This window comes from Muntiacus reevesi, chromosome 3 (genome assembly GCF_963930625.1).
Source record: "Muntiacus reevesi chromosome 3, mMunRee1.1, whole genome shotgun sequence".
In the NCBI taxonomy this organism is placed as follows: Eukaryota; Metazoa; Chordata; class Mammalia; order Artiodactyla; family Cervidae; genus Muntiacus; species Muntiacus reevesi.
This window is the reverse complement of record NC_089251.1, coordinates 176,706,252-176,726,865: the sequence shown is the minus strand read 5'-3', so window position 1 is coordinate 176,726,865 and position 20,614 is coordinate 176,706,252.

Here is a 20,614-nt window from a genome sequence, read left to right as displayed (position 1 = left end):
CACAAGACAGAAACGACATACTTTCAATTACTGCCAAAAAAAGTAAGTACTTTTCCTTTTATAAAAGCAATAACAGTAAAAAACAAACAAAAAAAAAAACAAAAAAAAAAGAAGAAGAAAAAAGAAAGCTAAACAAATAAATGGAAAAACCCCCAAACAACTGTAAAAAAATAATAGTATATCTTTCTAGACTTTAAAAACATTTCACACATAGTCATACACTCATAAAAACACTTTTTTTATTTTTAAATTTTTACAAAGCTGCGTCGGCCTCTGCCACACAACAACACAAATCAGCCACTATCACACATTTATCTCCTCCCTCCTGATCCTTCCTTCCCTCCCCATTCCACAGCCCCCACCCCAGGCCATCACCAAGCACCAGACAAGGCGCCCCACGCCAAATAGCAACTTCTCACCAGTTATCCATCTTTTAACTTACAAAACTGGGATGTTTTACTTGCTGTTTCATGAAAGATCTTTCCCTCAAACCTTTCTACTGAACTATGAATGATTTATTTGTGCCAGTAGTACATGGTAGTGGTTGGAAGCATAGTTGTTAAGAGCATGAACTTATTAATCAGACAGATCTAGTTAATATCCCAGCTCTTCCACTTACTAAATATGTGACCTTGGGCAAAATATGGAACTTCTCAAATTTTCATTTTTTTCCTAAGAGAAACATTTATATCTAATTCATATATTTGATGTGAGAGTTAAAATAAAATGAGATAATACATATAAATCACTTAGTATACTGCCTGGGAAATAAAATAATAATTCTAGCAAATTAATGAACAAGGAAAACTCAGGATATAATTTAAATGAATGCTTTGTTTTTGTCTCCCATTGCCACATGATAAAATGTATTCATTATTAATCCCTACCTAAAATTGCTCAGTCTCCTTGGCTTTCTGTTCATTTTTAGGTAACGGTGTCTTAGATTATTCTAAGTTGCAAATGAGTGTATTCTCATTTAGAAACCAGGTTCCTAGTCTTAGACTGTAACCACAATTCTCAACTTGATATAATATCAAGTTCCCCCCAATCCTTGCTTTAGGCTACACTTCAATTTTCAATGGAAAATGAAGTTATAACGATATTGTTTTGTAGTCACTAATTCATGTCCAACTCTTTGTGACTCCGTGGACTGTAGCCCACCAGGCTCCTCTGTCCATGGAATTTCGAAGGCAAGAATACTGGTATGGGTTGCCATTTCCTTCTCCAAAGGATCTTCCTGACCCAGGAATCAAACCTATGTCTCCTTCTTTGGCAAGTGAATTCTTTACCAGTCAGCCACCAGGGAAGCCCAGAAATATAATGATACCTTTTCTATTGTTCTGTTTTGCAGTGTCTTCCTTCGCCTGGTCTGCCACCTAGTTTTCTGACGCTTCTTCTGTAGGGGCTGAGAAGAAGTGGTGAGTACATAGAAAAGACGTTGCTCGAATTTGTTATAGACAAATTTGTTATAGACACACCTGGGGCTCTTGGGGCCAGTGGTCAACTGATTCTCTTGGGAGAACTTTCCTGGGTTCTTAGGTTCTCCATCTCTGTCCTGCCGCTCTCTTGACCTACATGACTCTTTCAGCAAACACTTAGTACTCCTAGGCTCCAGGAATCTGACCTTTGCTTCCAGGATGTGGCTACTTTTATTTCTCTGTCCCATACAAAGTCATTCTGACCGCAAAGGCTAAATCTGTATCTACAGTCAAACATGGACATGACTGCAAAGAGCCCTGGGCAAAGGAAGAACAACCTATTAAATTAAGAGGCGAATGACTTTTCTCAAATATTTGAGAGAACTATTTACCATTCAGCCAAGCTATAACTGCAATGATTTCTTTTGAACATTAACTCAGATTACCTGTGATAGTTTTTTCCTATTCTTTTTACCTCTCAAACACTGAGCACACTTTTCTCAAATATTTGAGAGAACCATTTACCGTTCAGCCAAACTAAAATGCCAATGATTTCTTTTGAACATTAACTCAGATTACCCGTGATAATTTTTCCTATTATTTTTTTCTCTCAAACACTGAAAACCTGTTAACTATTGCAGAGTAAATACTCTCACTAAATGAAACAGCACTATTACATTCTAGCCACCTGGTTCCTGATAATAAAAGTACCACCTAAACTTGAGAACAGTTCAGTTAAATAAAATGCAGGCTCAACTAATGCCATAAAATTGGCTTTGATCTAACATTTTACTATCTAGTCAATGGACCATACTGGTCACTGCTCCTTTGAGTGACAGCATTTTCATTCTATGACCGTCTCTACTCCTGACTTGGCATTTGACCAAAATAGCTGGACAGTGGTGGAATGGTTTTGAGGTTTTATTCTTTCCCTTTTCCCAAGAATGCATTCTTACTGGGAAAGGCATCTGAGGGAAATATTCAGAGGTGAGTAGGGCCATCATTATTCTTCAAGTTCCATTGCTCTGCCCACATGTACACCTGGCTCATATCCAATGTCCCAGAGCCTTTGGCCCTTGAGAGGCCCACAGCCTGGCTGGAAAGATGCCCAAGTCAGGTAACATTTTGACTCAGGAGCTTGAAATAGAGGTCAAAAGAAATATGATGCATTCAGCATTCTCTTGACATGCTGGAGACTTAATTTCATGACCTTACATAATAGACATGGAAAAAAAAAAAAACACCATATGCCCTTGGGGAAGCAGAGATGTAAATGACTCAGTTTTATCGATGAATCTTACCTAGTAAAACCTAACTATCTTCTCAGTTCTACCATCAAAGTGTTAACCTTCAGATTGGTGTAGCTGGTAAGAATATTTAATATACATTTCAGCAAATATTTTTAAATACTTTCTAAATGTATTTAATTAAACATAATGAATATAAAATATGTATAACTTATTTAAATATAATGTGCCTCACTGTAAACTAGTTAGGGTCCTATGACTGCAAGTAATAGAATCATAATTAGAGACAACTAAAGCCAAAAGCATATTAAAAAGTAGAGACATTACTTTGTCAACAAAGGTCCATCTAGTCAAGGCTATGGTTTTTCCAGTGGTCATGTATGGATGTGAGAGTTGGACTGTGAGGAAAGCTGAGCACTGAAAAATTGATGCTTTTGAACTGTGGTGTTGGAGAAGACTCTTGAGAGTCCGTTGGTCTGCAAGGAGATCCAACCAGTTCATCCTAAAGGAGATCAGTCCTGGGTGTTCATTGGAAGGACTGATGTTGAGGCTGAAACTCCAACACTTAGGCCACCTCATGAGAAGAGTTGACTCATTGGAAAAGACCCATTTGGAAAAATGCTGGGAGGGATTGGGGGCAGGAGAAGAAGGGGACGACAGAGGATGAGATGGCTGGATGGCATCACCGACTCGATGGATGTGAGTTTGAGTAAACTCCGGGAGTTTGTGATGGACAGGGAGGACTGGCGGGCTGCGATTCATGGGGTCGCAAAGAGTCGGACACGACTGAGTGACTGAACTGAACCGAACTGAAAGCCAAAAGAGAAAAGATACCAGAAACATATCCCAAAGTGTATGGAAACCAAAGAATGTGATGGAACCCAAAGGCATGATTCCACTGGGCTTAAAAATGGGCCACAGGATTGGTCCTCTGGTGGGAAACCTTTATTGTGTGCCTTTTATCTTGTTTTTTTCCCCCATGAATGTACTTTTTTCTTACCTTGTGCTGTTCCACAAAGGGGAATGTTACTTTCAAAAGGTGTTCATGTTGAACATGTCACAGCTGAGGCACCCCCTCTCCCAGATTCCCAAGGCAGGGGTCATTTGGCTCAGTCTAGTCACGCACCCATCCCAGGAATGAACTGTGGCTGGGGTGACTCAACTGTTCTACAAAGTTTCATATCAATGCTTTAAGATGGTGGGTTTGGCTCCCCAAAACTTTGAGGTATTTTCCTTGAAAAGTTTTATAAGGCAGATGAGTTGGTGGCAAACCCCAGATATTGGCATCTTGTTCTTTCAACTTTCAGATAGTGAATGCCTCATTATTAGAGTTTTCAAGAGTTTTGTGGATAATTGAATGAATAACAGCAGAAGTAAATATGTATAGCATTACCACTAAATTAAAATGTGACTTGGATTTAGCTGAGAAACTTCTAACATAACAGAAAAGTTAAACGTTGACTCTGAAAATGTTTTGCCTAAATTTGAAATCTGACTCTACTTTTACTAGCAATGAGACTGCCCCTGCAAATATATTTACTATCTATATAATGGAAACTAACAGTATTACCCATTCTGATGGGTTATGATGATATTAAAATGAATTAATACACATACAAAGTGCTTTTAACAGTGCCTGGCACATAGGAACCCTCAAAAATGCTAATTACTCTTGCTATTTTTTTTTTTAACATTCAGCATGAGAAATCAGTTCCACTTTTATCTCACCTCACTGAGTAACTGTAACAATAATCCAGGGCCCAATTTTTGCTGCATAATCAGACTCAGCTCTTTCTATGGCTAATACTGGCTTTGACTGCCTTTAGTGGGAACTTAACAGACCTCTCAAAGTCACCATACTCCTCAATAAAGCAAATAGCAAAGAATTGACGATATCTAATAGTCAGACTAGGTCTTGAATTCAATTTTAACTTTATGATTCTAGATGAATCTATATGACATTGGAGCCCTTCTCCCTCACTTATCATGTAAGAAGACAGATGCAGGTGAAAAATGTTGCATCTCAAAATTATAGTCATTTTATGCACACATAAAATCAAGAGCCCTGCAGGTTAGGAAATAATAATATACCATTGTTTTCAGCTTCATAAATATGCATAGCCACACATAAGTCTTGAAGTTTTCATAGGCTCATGAATAAATCCTGGGACATGAATTTGGCACGTATTTCTTATTTAGTGTTTATGTGTTTGTCCATCTGTTGTTTAATCATTGAATCATACTGGAGCATCCATGGAGCTTAAAGAAAGACCAACTTCTACTTCCACATCTATTTTCATGAAATAGTGGATCCATTTTTAAATGTTATATTTGCTGATGGAATGGCACCATGGGATAGCCTACCTATAAGAGGCAAATCCTAACTCTTGTTCAACATCACTTTCCTTTTCATCTACATACTTATTATACACACACACACAGAGAGTCCATGCTACCCTAGTTATTACTTGAAATTGAAGCAAGCAGCCCATTAGCAAGCTGAATTGGTTATTAGATTAGCTGTGTCTACAAAACTTACATAGTTGTACAATAGTCCTGAATTCATTTTGACAATTCCAGAAGTCATGTTTCTAAAAAGAATATTTACAAAACAGACTTTGGCCAGGGAGGAACAACCTCTAACCCTTACCCCTGCTGTTAAAGAGTCTAAAAATTATGTATGTGCAAAATAATGCAAAGAGCCATGAATACATTAAGCCTTTGTCATTCAAGGTAACTCAATGGTAAAACCTCCTCACGGCTTTAAAAATTGTACTGGCCACTAGACATAACTTTCATGCACAATATGCTTTAAAATCTAGTTTTATTGAAATAATATATAATTGTTTAAACTTTCTGAAATATAGATAAACAATTAAACAGATATTTGTTTTGCTATTTAACAATGTTTTGTGCTTAGTCCTGGGTGTTGCGACTTAGCTTTAAATATAAAGTGTTAGAGAGGTTGTCAGTTTAGTCATAAGAATAACAGGCAATTAGATATACTGACCTGAATTAGAATTGAAAGATTGAGGCTGAGTGTGAATAAATGTGAATGTCATTTAGAGAGAAATTATGATTAATGTAATCATCAAAAAATATCCTTATAGTCAAAGCTATGGTTTCTCCAGTAGTCATATATGGATGTGAGAGGTGGACCATAAAATTGAGCACCAAAGAACTGATGCTTTCGAATTGCGGTGCTGGAGAAGACTCTTGAGAGTCCCTTGAACTGCAAGGAGATTAAACCAGTTGATCCTAGAGGAAATCAACCCTGAATATTCATTGGAAGGACTGATGCTGAAGCTTCAGTCCTTCGGCTACCTGATGCAAAGAGCCAGCTCATTGGAAATGACCCTGATGCTGGGAAAGATTGAAGGCAAAAGGAGAACAGGGCAGCAGAGGATGAGATGGTTAGATAGCATCACATACTCAGTGGAGGTTAATTTGACCAACCTCTGGGAGATAATGAAGGATAAGGAAGCCTGACATGCTGTACTCTGTGGGATTGCAGACTGGGACACAACTTAGAGACTGAATAACAACATATCATCATAATGAGATGGGAAAGGGCCCAGGAACAGAATTAGGGTATTAAGATTGCCTATATTCCAAGGAGAGCTAAGTTTCCAAGTTTTGATTACCCCACTCTACTCCCCTAAGTTAGCATGACACTGGTGACTAGTCATTTTCAGATGAGGATGAGAGTGGATATGGCATCATTCTTCCACAGCAGCCTTTGTGCACACGTATATATGAATGTGTGTGTGTGTGTGTGTGTGTGTGTGTGTGTGTGTGTGATTCCAGGTGGCTTAGTGGCAACGAATCTGCCGGCAATGCAGGAAATGTGAATTCAATCCCAGGTTGGCAAGGTACCCTGGAGGAGGAAATGGCAACCAACTCCAGTATTCTTACCATAGACAGAGGATTCTGGCAGGCTACAATCCGTGGGATTGATAAGAATCAGGCATGACTGAGTGGTTGAGCATGCTCACACATGTACTAGTAGATAGGGGAGCAGCAAATTTCTCTGAGAAAAAAACTGTTAAAAGTTGTCAGGAATGAATAGAAGTTACAGTAAGAACAGAAGAATAGAGTGTCATTATTGACACCAAGGGTGAAGAAAATTTCAAAAGCACAGAGTGATCAGTCATGTCAGATGGCATAAAGAGGAACATAAAAATGTAGAAAAGCAATTGACTTGGATAATTAGTTTATTGAAGTCATTCTAAAAAAACAAAACAAAACAAAATGGATTGTTAGGTAAAGATCCTATTTTCTAAGTGTTGGAAAATAAACTGAAGAGGGAGTGGAGGGTGTTATCTTTGAGCATAGCCTCTTATTTTTACAAGTTCCCTCTTAACGGGAAGAGATTAGACAGTAGTTTAATGCAGAAGCAAGATCAAGGGAGGGATTTGTTTTGGGGGAGGATACAGAGAAACACGTTTGTAATCAGGAGGAAGAAACAAGAGGAAGGTGAAGGATTCAAGATGAAGGAGCAGAGATGATTGATGGAGTAAAGTCCCAGAGGACGGAAGGATGAAAGGCATCAAGATAACAAGTGGAATGATGATTTTACAAAAAGACAAAGTAATCTTTCCTCTGAGACAGGGCTAAAGGAAGAAAGCATAGGTATAGACCCTCAGAAAAATCTAAGGCAAAAAGGAAGATAATTAAAATGTCTGTTCCCCTGAATCTCATGGAAATGCACTCAAGGTTTGGTTGTCTTCAGTGTGGGCAGGAGGAAATACTGGCTTGTAGAACTGTGGGTTTTTTATGAATGATAATTAAGCCATGTCAGCACAAGACTGTAATTTCTATTATATCAGACAATAGTTTTGCTGCTTAGTGCCAGCTCCAGCTCTAAACCTTGAAAGTACTGCTGTATATTATCATATGTGAAATAAATCGCCAATCCAGGTTTGATGCATGAGATAGGGTGCTTGGGGCTGGTGCACTGGGTTGACCCAGAGGGATGAGATGGGGAGGGAGGTGGGAGGGGGGTTCAGGATGGGGAACACATGTACACCCCTGGTTGATTCATGTCAATGTATGGCAAACACCCCTACAATATTGTAAAGTAATTAGCCTCCAATTAAAATAAATAAATTAGTTTAAAAAAAAAAAGAAAGTACTGCTGGGCCAGCCGTAGGACAATCTTCCTTCACCAGCACTTGTGTCACATGGCCCAACATTCTCCATTCATGGCTGTTCTCCCTTGATTTTCCCTGAGTAGTTCTGACCACAGTTAGCTAAGGCAATCGTTACTTTTCTTTAAAGGCAGCAGTGTTTGAACACTTTTTTAGAGATTGCAGGGATAGTTAAGTAAATAGCTTGAGAATATACCTAGAGATGCTAGAGAGGCAGAGCAAAAAATAAAATATAACTGGAACAAGATGAGTTGAAATTGATTTGTACTCTAATGATAAAGTTGAGGAAGATAGAGCTATGAAGTTCTATTTGGTAAATACTGGGTAATTATGAATAAATTAGAAGCTTGTGTTTGTATCAGAAGAGAGAAAAAATTGTCAAGCTACATTATAAGCACATCAATGCTAATAAACCAAATCAATTCTTAGATTTACTTCTTGATTTTCATCTTTTCATATTACGCAACAGTTAATCATCCAAACATTTTAAACTTAATTCTTAGATTAATTCAGATACCCTGCAATCTATATCTTATTTCCCGGAATCACTTTTCCCGGTATACGATTTGGTATTTTGCAATGAGACACTATAAAGAGATTGTACCAAATGTTCCCTTTTTTACCTCTAGTAGGGATATTGCTGAAGATATTATTTACCACAGCAAGCAGTGTCTCCTTTATGCAGGCCTAGGGGAGTAATTTTTCTTTGACCTCAGGGCCCAAGTTGAATTTTTTCTGAGCAACTGGAACATTTTGATTCTATGGGCAGCAGAGATATTATAATTGGTTGTGATTCCTTTTTTTGCTTTGGCTGTGTATCAACATAGAATTCTTTTAGCCACAATTACTTAAAATAGCTTAAGTAGGTTTTTCTTTTTCTTTTTACATGGCAAGAAGCCTGAAAATAAATCACTGCTGGGATTGGTTCAGCATCTCATCTGGGGACCAGTGTCTCTGAATTTCCTTCAGACACTGGATAAACTACTTCTCTAGCTGGAGTTCTCAAACTTTGTTGTGCATTGGAATCATCTAGAGGGATGAGAAAGCAGAGAGGCCCAGGCTCCTTGAATACAGCATAGGCCTTTATGTGGGTCACCAAGTTCCTCAGCTGATTCCCATATGGACCAAATCTTGAGAACAATTGATCGAGTGCCTGCCACCGAGACTGGAAGGAAGAAACAAGTCAAATGTGTCTTTTTTCATCAGGTTCTGTCTTCTTAGCTAGAAAGAAAAAAATTTCCAGAGTTGAACCAGTCCTCTTATTTGTCTTCTAAGAAATACTGGGGAAGGACCTAAGTTTTCTGAGATCAGAGAACTCTGAACTCCCGACTACTCTGCTCGCCCCCTAAAGATCTCCAGTAGATCACCTTTTCATACTGATCCTTTTGCTGATTTAATTTTTACCCCCTATATTAATTTCTTTCTTGAATGTCAAGCCTTCTTTCTCATCAATACCTTTCATATTCTTAGTCTTCCAGTTATACCTTGTACACCAAGATACCAAAAAACACCAAATATGCCCCAAATATAGATAATAAAATGCGACTTAAATACTCAGGTTTGGAGTTAAGCAGTTCAGGCCAAAATTCTCAATCTGTACCTTCTATGTTTGTTTCTTCACCTGAAAAATGGGGTAATAATAGTACCTAATTTGTAAGAGTGTTGGCAGAAGAAAACAAGATAATGAGTATAAATCTTAAGAGGATTTCCTGGCACATAAGTGCATGAAAAATGTTGGGTGTTTGCCACAAATGCTGAGATGGAATTTGGCCCAAATATATTTATTGGGGTTCAACACCTATGAAAGGAATCAGGGAACAGGGTTTGGCAGAGGAAGAAGTTCAACTGAGATATTGGCCTTGATGAGTTTTCAAGTGAATAATTGCCTTACGGACTTGTTCTGTGGGACCTTCACCTGCCAATCACGCTTGCCCAGAAAATCCCCATGAACAGAGGAGCCTGGTGGGCTATAGTCCAGGGGGTTGAAAAGAGTGGAACAGGACTCAGTGACTAAGCACTGCACAGTGTGAGTTTATATAACCAATCAAATTATTTTTAAAATATGTGTGGATGGCAATTATGAAAAATTCTTGTACCCTCTGTTCAAGGATCGCTACTGTTCACATTATCAACAAAAGGATCCAGGGGTGGTGACATTCTCTGCTCAGTTGCCTCAGGGCTATAATGAGGAGAATGCTTGCATGCTCCATTTTCTACTTGCTCATGCTCTGTGGCATGAAGCAGGCTGACTGGGAGATTTATAGAATCAAAGTGGAGACTCACCTTGATTAGGTAGAGCTCAGGATTTGCCTCTCCAGGAGGATTGTCAGGATTTCTGAGCAGTGACATTCAGAGGATAGAGCCACCAGCTCTGAGTCTCAAGAGGCTGCTTAGGAGAGGAATTTAACTAGACGCTGCTGGAGACCAAAGACAATCTAGTCAACCTGGAGATGGAATTACATGGAACTAGTAAACGAAAGCTTCCTGAACATGGAACTTGGCAATTATCCTTTGCCATGTCAATTGTCATCTCTCTGGGTCCACTTGTCAGTCTCAGAATTTCTCCCTACTTCTTGGTTGTCAGTGAGATGAGCTGGCATTCTACTGAGAATCAGAGGAAGGAGCTCAGCTTTTGCTGCTGAAATGTTAGAGCAAATTAATTAAAATCTGTGGTCTAGGGTCAAGGAAACCAAAATGGGACCCAGAGAGTAGTCACAACTGAAGCCAGGTTACCACTTGGAAAGAGAAGGACAGAGATCTTTAGAGACAAAAATTAAAATCAGTAAGAGAGTCAGATGAATTAAAATAAAGTCAGAACAGAGAAGAGAAAGTTAAGTCAGAGAGTCTATCAGGCAGAGCAGCGGTTCTGCAATCCTGACTGCACATTAGAATCAACTGGGGTCCTTTAAGTAAAATCATGGATTCCCGGGCTCCACCTCCAATTGAGTATGCATCGGTATTTTTCAAGTGATCTTGCTGCATAACGAGGGTTATGATCTAATGAACAAGAGGCATGCCATGTCGAAAAATAACCAGGGTTCATACTCAGGCTAAATTTGCAGAAAAGTTGTCCAAATCACTTTGGCCAGGAGGGTAACATACATATCACATAACCAGATCTCTATAGAGCCTCATGAGTGGGGGATAGGAGACCACTAGATTCTGGGCCATTGACAGAAAAACCACAGCCCCTGTGGTTCTCTGTGATAGCTCCTTAGTGTATTCTGAAATCATTCTAGTCAGGCAGGGAATACAGCATCATGAATGAATTCTGTCTGCAAACATTTGAAACGTGAAATTCGAGCCTTATTTTCTACTCAAAGGGAGTGGAGTTTAGCAGTGGAGAGTACAATTCTGATTGTAACAGAAAAATGGGCTTAAATCTTGGCACTGAACGAATGGCTGTGAAATTTAAGCCAAATCACTTTATGTTTACAAACTTTTCTTATCTTAAAAATGGAGATAATAATTCCTAACAACAGCATATCGGTGTCTATTGTAGTGCTTAGTACACTAAATGTGGCAAGTGACATCCACGTGGTCCTCATTGTTGTCTGCCTTTCCACTTACTCTTGCAATGTTCAAGAGAAGACTCATTTTTCCCTTAAATGCTTTTTTCTGTTTCCTCTTTCCTCTGTGAAAGTCACAACTTTGTCTTTCCTGGTGTAGTTTCTTACTCTCCTGCTTTTTGTTGATGGGGAGTTGTGTGGGGTATTCCACTGAGTGGGAGGCAAGCAATTGGGCTAGACTGCTTCCTAGTGACTTCCAAATGATGACATCCCTACCAAGGGTTAATGTCAGATCAAATTGTTTCTTGGCGATAATATTGGCTTCTGCACAAATGGCAAGGTGTCCTTTAAATTCCCAATGGCCATCATGTGAAGTCCTAAGAGATGAAGGAAACTCCACCCACTTGGGAAATGGAAACTCCACCGTGGATGGAGCCACTGCTCCGTGGGTTTTATACTGAAGAAAGTTCACATCTTTCTTATACTGCTAGAAGTATTTTCTAGCTTTAATTTGCATTGGGACCAACATTAGTTCTTTTTACCACATCTCTTAGCTTTTTAACTGTATTTTTGCAACTCCCCAGATTTCCCATCCTTGGCACCTGTTCTTGCTTTGTGTACTTTTGACTTAAAGCAGGGTAGGCATATTAATGGCTGTAGAATGAAGACTTGTGATACTCGTGGTGGTTGGAAACAGGATAGACAAATGTGTCAGCTGTAGACACCAGCTTCAAGGACTGTTAGTGGTCCATTACACTTGGAAATCTTATCCCTAAGTAGACTAGCACCACTGTATTCACTGCCTCTCTCCCTGTTGCCTTTCTGTTAATATTGCCTCAGTTCAGAAAAGCTTTAAAATAATATGTTCTAGGATCAGACTGCCTGCATTCAAATTCTGGTTTTGTCACTTATTAGGGTTTTAACTTCTTATGACCCAGTTCACTCATCTCTAAAATAGGACAATTATAATACCTGTCTTAAGAGGTTATAAGGATCAGGTGAGAAAATACATGTAATGTATTTAGATGAATGCCTGGAAAAGTGAATGTTGGCTGCTAATATTTTATGATTACTATTCCTACTGCTCATGTAATAGGTATCCTAGCCAAATTTCACAGAGATCTGACTTCTTTTAGGTTACCAACTAAGAGAGTAGTCATCTTCTGGTTCAGGCAAGGAGAACTTTAACAAAAATAAAGAGATGACAAATGCTTAAGGATATCTGCATAGCATTGCGAAGCATGTACAAATGAAATCTCTTCCTTAAGGTTGAGGAGAGTGGAAAAATAATTGGGGATAGTACTTCAGTGTATAAATTTGGGGGGACACATTCAGTTCATCACACCACTTTAACAAGACCCATGACTTTGTAACTGATGCAGATCTCCTATACCTTCCCTCATCCTCTCTATCAGTAGATGTCAATACAATAATAGGTCAAAGGATCAAGTCCTTAGTAGGGGGCATAATAAAGTATCAATTTTAAAGAGAATTGGGAGAATGAGCAAAAGTTTACTTTTCAGTGACTCCATTTGGAACAATTCCTGAGTTCATTTCTGACTTGCTACACTGACAAATGAACGACACAGTTGTTCTCAATGAGTGTTCCTGAGTGATCTTATTTGGCATAAAAATTCCTAGGAGTCAAAGCGACTTTGGAGAGAATAAATAAATGACTATAAATCAATGGAAAAGAAAAGCATTGATACTACTGATCCATTAACTAGATACTCTGAGCAATGAATGAGTTCTTCACACATTAATCTGTATTAAAACAAAAAGACTGTGAGAAGAAAGTGAGTCAAAATGGGTGTAAATGTAAAAGATATGCTTTACCATAATGCCCAATATATTTAGAAGGAAACATGTTGTATTAATAATATAGTTAAGAACAGTGTATGACACCTAATGGTGTTTAAAAACTGAAGTCCGTTGCAGTCTGGGGGTATTTCATGCTTAGTATAAAGTCAATGCCATCACCTTTACCTGTCATGGCAGTACCAGAAATCTTATCATTGTCACTATTATTGATCAAATTCCCCTTTATTCTCCCTTTTTCAAACTCAAATTAATGAAAATATTCCCCTCTACTCCTTAATTGAGAACATTCTTAATCTATCTCTTGGATGTCTACACAGAGACACATGAAAATCCAAGATAAAATAGAATCTCCCCAACACACAGAGCACAAAGCAACTCTTACTATTGAAGGCATGTGTAATTGAGACTTTATCATACAGTATGCAGTATCCATTTGCATTAAGTAAACCAGTCCTTTAGAAATGGATGCAAATTTTCTGGACAAAAAGAAGAGGATCCATTTTAAGTAGGTCTGAAAAAATTTTATGGAATAGTTATGATATGCCATGAAGCTTATAACAGTAACTGTCATCTCCCAATAAAGTATAATAAATCTTCTATGATTTCATACTTGGATATTTTGATTGCATTTAATTGCATTTGAGACATATCTCTATGTCACTGATAGTGAATAATCTAAGAGTCTCAAAATGCATTATTCCATAAATTATAGGAATAAAAGCCCAAAGCATTTTTAGTGGAATAAACTTGAACGATAAAATATGAAATAGTCTATAAACATAAACCAGTGCCTGAAGGCATGAATATTTTCTCCCTTGTTTATTTTTGCTTTTCTAGATAACAATCCATCTCTGATTTTATATCACTCCAGATAAAAATTAATTTATTTCTGGGTAATGTAACCTGTGAAATGATGGCATGAAGCTGCTAACAATACCTCAGGAAGACATGATAATGATTTCTCCCAGGTGTTTGTCTATAAGAAACATAAGAATATAGTAATGAAGAAGTGGATCTGATAAGCATGAAATGGTAGTGTTGCTTTTAGGCAGAAATAGCATGAATAATTTATCGACTGCATCAGTGGATATATTTAGCTGCGTGCTATGAAGGTGAGCAGTTGGCCACGTGTTCGTCTTGCATCACTGGAGCTCACAGCCACGAGCACTGGATCACTAGCTGTCCCAAGAGCTATTTTAAAACAGATGTGGCAATTTTCCCTAACACAGTAATTAAGAAATAATCAAAAGGTTGTGCTGTCTGAGTTATGGACTTTATCTCAAGGCGGGGAAATGCTTCAGCAAAGGAATATGCCATAAAGAAGGCACATTATATCCTAAAGACCATTTTCTCCAGATTATGGATTTGAACCTTGCATTCAAATAATCTCTGTGATCAGCAGTTCTCCAATATCCTCTTTCAGTCACTTGTCCCCAACCTGTCTATAGGTCCTTTGGCCCAAGAAACAATTATAGGACCAACTGAAAAGTATGTTCTAGAAGTAACCAGGCCATTGCTACTTTTTTCATTCTAAATATATGCTCTTTGATCTCTTTGCTACCTGTTAGAGGTTAAGTGGTGTCCCTTAGAAATACATTGAAATTCTAACCCCAGGGATCTGTGAATGTAACCTTATTTGGAAATAGTCTTCACAGATGTTATCAAGTTAAGATAAGGTCATTAGGGTGGGCCCAAATCCAACATGTCTAGTGTCCTCATGAAAAAAGGAAAAGAGACTCAGGCTCAGACACACATGGAGCATGCCAGGTGATGATGGAGAGAGCACTGAAGTGATGCTACAAGCCAAGGAATGTCTGAGGTTGCTAGCAACACCAGAAGCTAAGAGGAAAGCATGGACCAGATCCTCCCATAGACCCTTCAGAGAAAGAATGTTCCTTGCCTGTACCTTGATTTCAGAACTCTGAGGTGATACATATCTTTTTTATAACCACTCAATTTGTGGTGCTTTATTAAAGTAACCCTAGGAAACTAATACTGTATCTAAATTTAGATTCTCAAAGTGAGGGACAATAAGGTAAGCAAGCTTACCTAGACAAACTAGTTATACATGATATGGATATTCACCAAAGGTGCCAACATCTCTTCCCATCCATTAACAAAAAAAGCGTGCTGCAATTTAGGTTGATCAGGTTTGTCTCAGCTTATTCAGGAAACCCTGTTTCTATTTACTTTCTGGGCATAATAACTAATCAGCCTCTGTTCATTTTCAAAAATACCCCAGTTTAGATGATAAATGATATCTTGCTACCTATGTGCACACTATTAAACACTTAGCTAAAAAAATTCAGCATTTACACTCAGTGCTTTTGATTTTTAAAAGATGACATCTATTGTCAGAGTCAAAATCCTTTCGACACTGCAGCAAACTGAAGTTCCAAATTCCAGGAGTCTGGGTCACTTTGGGGTTAACTTACTCTGGGACCCACAAATTTACATCTCCCTTACTTGTGTCGTATTCCTCAGGAAATAATATTTCAGATTATTTAAACCACTTGAAATAGGCACAGCTAGTCATACCCGCAGTGCTCAGGGAAGAGGAGGAGGAGAAGCGATAACAAGCAAATAGCAAGTCAATTTAATTGTGCAGGTGGAATATCCTGAACCCACAATTCATTTCATTTATTGCAGGGTGATTGAGACCAGCAGTGTGGACCCCAAAATAGAGTCAGAGATATGGGACTCCTCACTTTGTCATAAATCTTTCCTAACCTTAAATAAGTCTGTCTTTGCCCTCAGTTTTCCCACTTGGGAAGTGGAGGCTATAATAATTGATTTTTAATTTTGTTACTGTTTGTTGGCTAATTAGAGAATTCTGGTGAAATGCCTTCAGCAGTATGAATAGCACTTTGTATGTTCCATGCCTTGATGATGGACTGACAGAATTTACTGCTCAGTGTGTTGGAAGGAAAAATGAATTCCTGTTTCTTGTCAGTTCTCTGCTTGTTATATTACTAAGTCATACTTCTGGTGAAGTGAATATATATGAAAAATGACTCTATACAAAGTCTATAGATCTTTGTTCACTTTTTGTTAGCCTCTCCTCTATACTGTTTTCAATTTAAAGTAAAGCAGTTGATGTCATTTTCTTTTAGTGATTGCTTTTAGCCTCATCTCTGATTTCTAAAGTTAAGATGAAGTTCCCTGTTTCTTTCTACACTTATATGACTCTTATTTTAACATCTTTGGAAGACAGTAGGGGATGCTGCTGATGGCAAAAAGCATATAGGAAGTTCTTGGTATTGGGGCATCCTACCACCCTAATACCAGGTGTTGGTGTGGGCAAGGTGGTCTAGTATGCTTGTAAACATGAGTACCCTACACTGTTCCTTCTCTGTGTTTATACAATGCCCTGTGAATAGTGATACCATTGCAATCACAGAATCATGATTTTGTTTCTGGTTTTGTTTCTTCTACTGGATAATGAGTTGCAAAAGTTTGGGAACACATCTTACGTATATCTTTATCTTCAGTGCTTCCCAGATACCGAAAAATAGATGGCATTCAATGCAGAGTAGTTGAATAAGTAAGTATAATTTTTCAAGGAACAATTGGCTGGTAATTTAATCAGCAGACTGGATGGGGGCTGTGTAATATGTCAACTTGGCTAGGCTCAGCTATGTTTATAGGATATTCTTTTTCTAAATGTTTTCTTTTAGAATGATCCACAAAAGACATTCTTCACATGAAATTTGGAGAGTGGAAGAGAAACAGCACCCATCTTGTCTTTTAATGCCTCAGGTTGAAGCAAGGTTGTCAGATATTTTTGTAGTTCATTTTTGCTTATCTGCTCTCACTTCTTTGGTGTTGAGAAGTAGCCGGGCTTGAAACAACTTCACCTGCCCTCAGATTCTCCTTGGGTTTCTGCCACTTGTATGTCACATTGTGTTTAGCACCATGATGAAGGGTGACTGTGTGTCCTGTGGAATACTCATATATTTAGTTCTGGAAACATTGAGAAATGAAGAACTGACACTGATTCCAGTCTGTCCTTGTGGATTCCAAATTAGCCTAGCCATCCCTTACACTCCAACATCTTGCCTTCAGACAGCCTGTCTGTGGACCTCAGACTCCTGGATCAGATGCAGAGACAACAGCCTCACTGAGATGGCTTAACTCCCACAACTCATGTGAGGTCAAGTCTTTGTAACAAATATCTTTGTACACACACACACACACACAATATAATTATTGTATTTGCCAGTATTTATGTATATACATGGGCTTCCCTGGAGGCTCAGACAGTAAAGAATCTGCCTGCAATGCGGGAAACCTGGGTTTGATCCCTGGGTTTGGAAGATCCCCTGGCGAAGGCAATGGTAACGCACTCCAGTACTCTTGCCTGGAAAATCCCATGGACGAGGAGCCTGATAGGCTGCAGTCCATGGGGTCACGAAGAGTCAGACATGATTGAGCAACTTCACTTTCACTTTTCACTTTCATGCATTGGAGAAGGAGATGGCAACCTACTCCAGTGTTTTTGCCTGGAGAATCCCAGGGATGGGGGAGCCTGGTGGGCTGCCATCTATGGGGTTGCACAGAGTCGGACACGACTGAAGGGACTTAGTAGCAGCAGCAACCAGTATTTTTGCCTGGAGAATTCCAAGGACGGAGGAGCCTGGCAGGCTGCAGTCCATGGGGTTGCAAAGAATCTAACACAACTGAGCAACTAACACTTTCAGTTTCATGTATAGGCACATCCTACGGAAGTTTGTGCATCTCCATCTGAATGCTGATTGAGACAGCTAGTCCATGAGAATATGAAGTAAGTTGCCTAAGAGTGCTTATCTATGTGTGTGTGTGTGTGTGTGTGTGTGTGTGTGTGTGTGTGTGTAGGTGTCCATAAGGGCACTCTTGGTGAGGATAATGCTTCCTATTGGAACTAACATATTCATAAAACAAAATTCTCAGCAATTTAACATAATGGACATATTTTTCTTGCTCTGGGAAAGTCTAGTGTATGTATTCCTGCTTGGTGGAGAATGAACATACTCTTTTTTGATACCTATTAGAAACCCAGCTTGAGGAGATTCTACTACCTTCAACAAGTACACCTTTGGTCTTTTGTAGCAACAAAATTCAGCTAACAGATGGGAAAAGAGACTAGAATATGCATATCCAGGTTAGAAGTGACACTCACCACTTGCTTATGTTTCATTGGTGAATTAGTCCCATGCAACCACTTAGCAGGAAGTGGTAGTGCTGGGAAATGGGATTACTGATGGGGGATGTTCTCCCCAAGTACAGCTGTATTGTAGAAGGGGACACAGACGTTTGAGGGAACAGACAACTGTCAATGCCACACAGAATCTTATGTAAAATGTGTTGATTAAATCAGAAAATACAATCATCTTTGATATTGAATTCCCACCTGGTTGTTGGTCTGCTTAGGAGAGAAAAAAAGAAAGTCCATCTGTAGGGAGCCAGAGAGGAGGATCTGGCCAACCCCAGGATGGCTTATTCAATTGTATATTTCCGAAAGTGAATGGAAAGCAGCACAGCTTGCAGCCACTTTAGAGGGAGATCTGGCCCTTGGAGATCAAACTAAAATTAAAATGCCCATTTGAAAATATTACACTACCTGACAACACCATTAACATCCATGTTCCATCTGAATGTGTCGTAAAGATAAACTCACCAACTCCTGATGCAACAGCTCCACTGTAGTTTGACCACTTTGCTCCTTGGAGTTGTCTGCTGCAGGTACAGACAGGTCTGGAGAAAGCAGTTAAGTACCAGCATTTGGTCCACCTTTTGGAATAAGTTGGCTGGCTGAGTTTACAAGCCTTTCTCCTTATTTCCCTCCAGATTTGGTACTTTGGTGCCGGAGTCAAAGTCAACCTCTACTTGAAATCCTGTTCTGTATTCTTTAAATATGTTTTATATTAAGCATTTTAAGTTTCATGTATAAATAAATGGTCATATATTTGCAATTTAGAAAGAAATCAACAACTAATTAGAACTCACACATGTTTATGTCATCCCTGCATTTACTCATGTGTATCTAAAATTGGTTTTCCTTTTATGTTTTTTTCTGATTTGATTTTCCATATTGGCATTTCCCCCTTATATTTGTTTCACAGACTGAGATTTTGTGATCTAATACAAATCACAAAACTATCAGAGAGGCAAGATTTAGTAAGTATTGTGTGTAATTCAACAAGCTGTACATCTGCTGAAAATCTCTTTTGGCTAAAAGCAGCACATCTGATAAATGCTCGACTTAATTTACTGACACTTTCCTCCTTCCTAAAAAAGAAGAAACAACCATAACTACTATTTTGTTCTTAATTCTAATCAGCAAGGATGTCTGTTTGATGTTATCAAGGTAAGTCGAGACCCAGAAGGCAGTACTCTGCCATCTTAAAGTTTTAGGCTCTGAGAAAGGGAATGCTTAGCCTAGACAGACATGTGAATTAAAACCAAAATAAATATATTACTACAAGTTCAGGAAAGAAGTAATCCAGTGACCAGTTGAGGTCTTTCAACAGAAGTCTAATCTAACAAAAGCTGAGATTCTGTGGAAGGTAAGGGCTGGGATCCTGAGCTAAACTTTAAATGGTCTCACTTAAGACTGTACAACAACCCTATGACCACAGTCAAGACTTGAGAAATGATCTTGGAAAAAGGAACAACAAGTGAAGTAAACCCAATCATGCGCTGCATTTCCCCTTGAGGCAGTTACCAGTCGGTACGGAGTACAGAGCTAAAGGCTACAGATCAGAGAAGAAAGATTTGCCTAAGAGGTTAGGAGATGAACTGAGTTCCCAACAGCCTCACAAAGGTGGGGACACTGAACTTGGAATCAAAACCTATAACAGAAAGGGACTTCTAGAATTCCAGTGAGGTCTCCATAGGATCTGTGCTCTAGGATTAAGGTTAAAGAAGAAACTAACCAGTATACAGAAAAGATTGATACACCTTCAAACCAGCTGTATCCCAGCCTGGTTTTAGATGACATACCCTATTCTGAAAGTTTACAAGAAAGCAAAAGTTAATTCTATCTGGAAAAAGATACTGTTGGCTAGAGATTCAAATTATCTCTATAACTTTTCATACACAGTTATTACATTACCAAGCAAACAAGAAGACATTAACAAATGACTGAAAACCCAGAGAAAAAGATAATAAAATAGAACTATGGGACATTTAAATATTGGTGTTAATAGCCATAGACTTTAACATGTTGTTGTTAAGTCAGTCAGTCATACTTAACACAGGTGTGATTAATATGTCAAAGGAAAGAGATGAGAGAATAGATAACTTCCAGAGAACAGGAATCTATGTAAACATCAAATGGAAAAAATGTTTTAGTAAAAAATATAATAATTGGAATTAAGGACACAATGGATGGTTTAATTACAAATTAGACACATGGAAGAGATCAGTGAATTAGAAAATGAATCAGTAAAACATATTGAGACAGAAAAAACAAAAAGAAAAATTGCTTG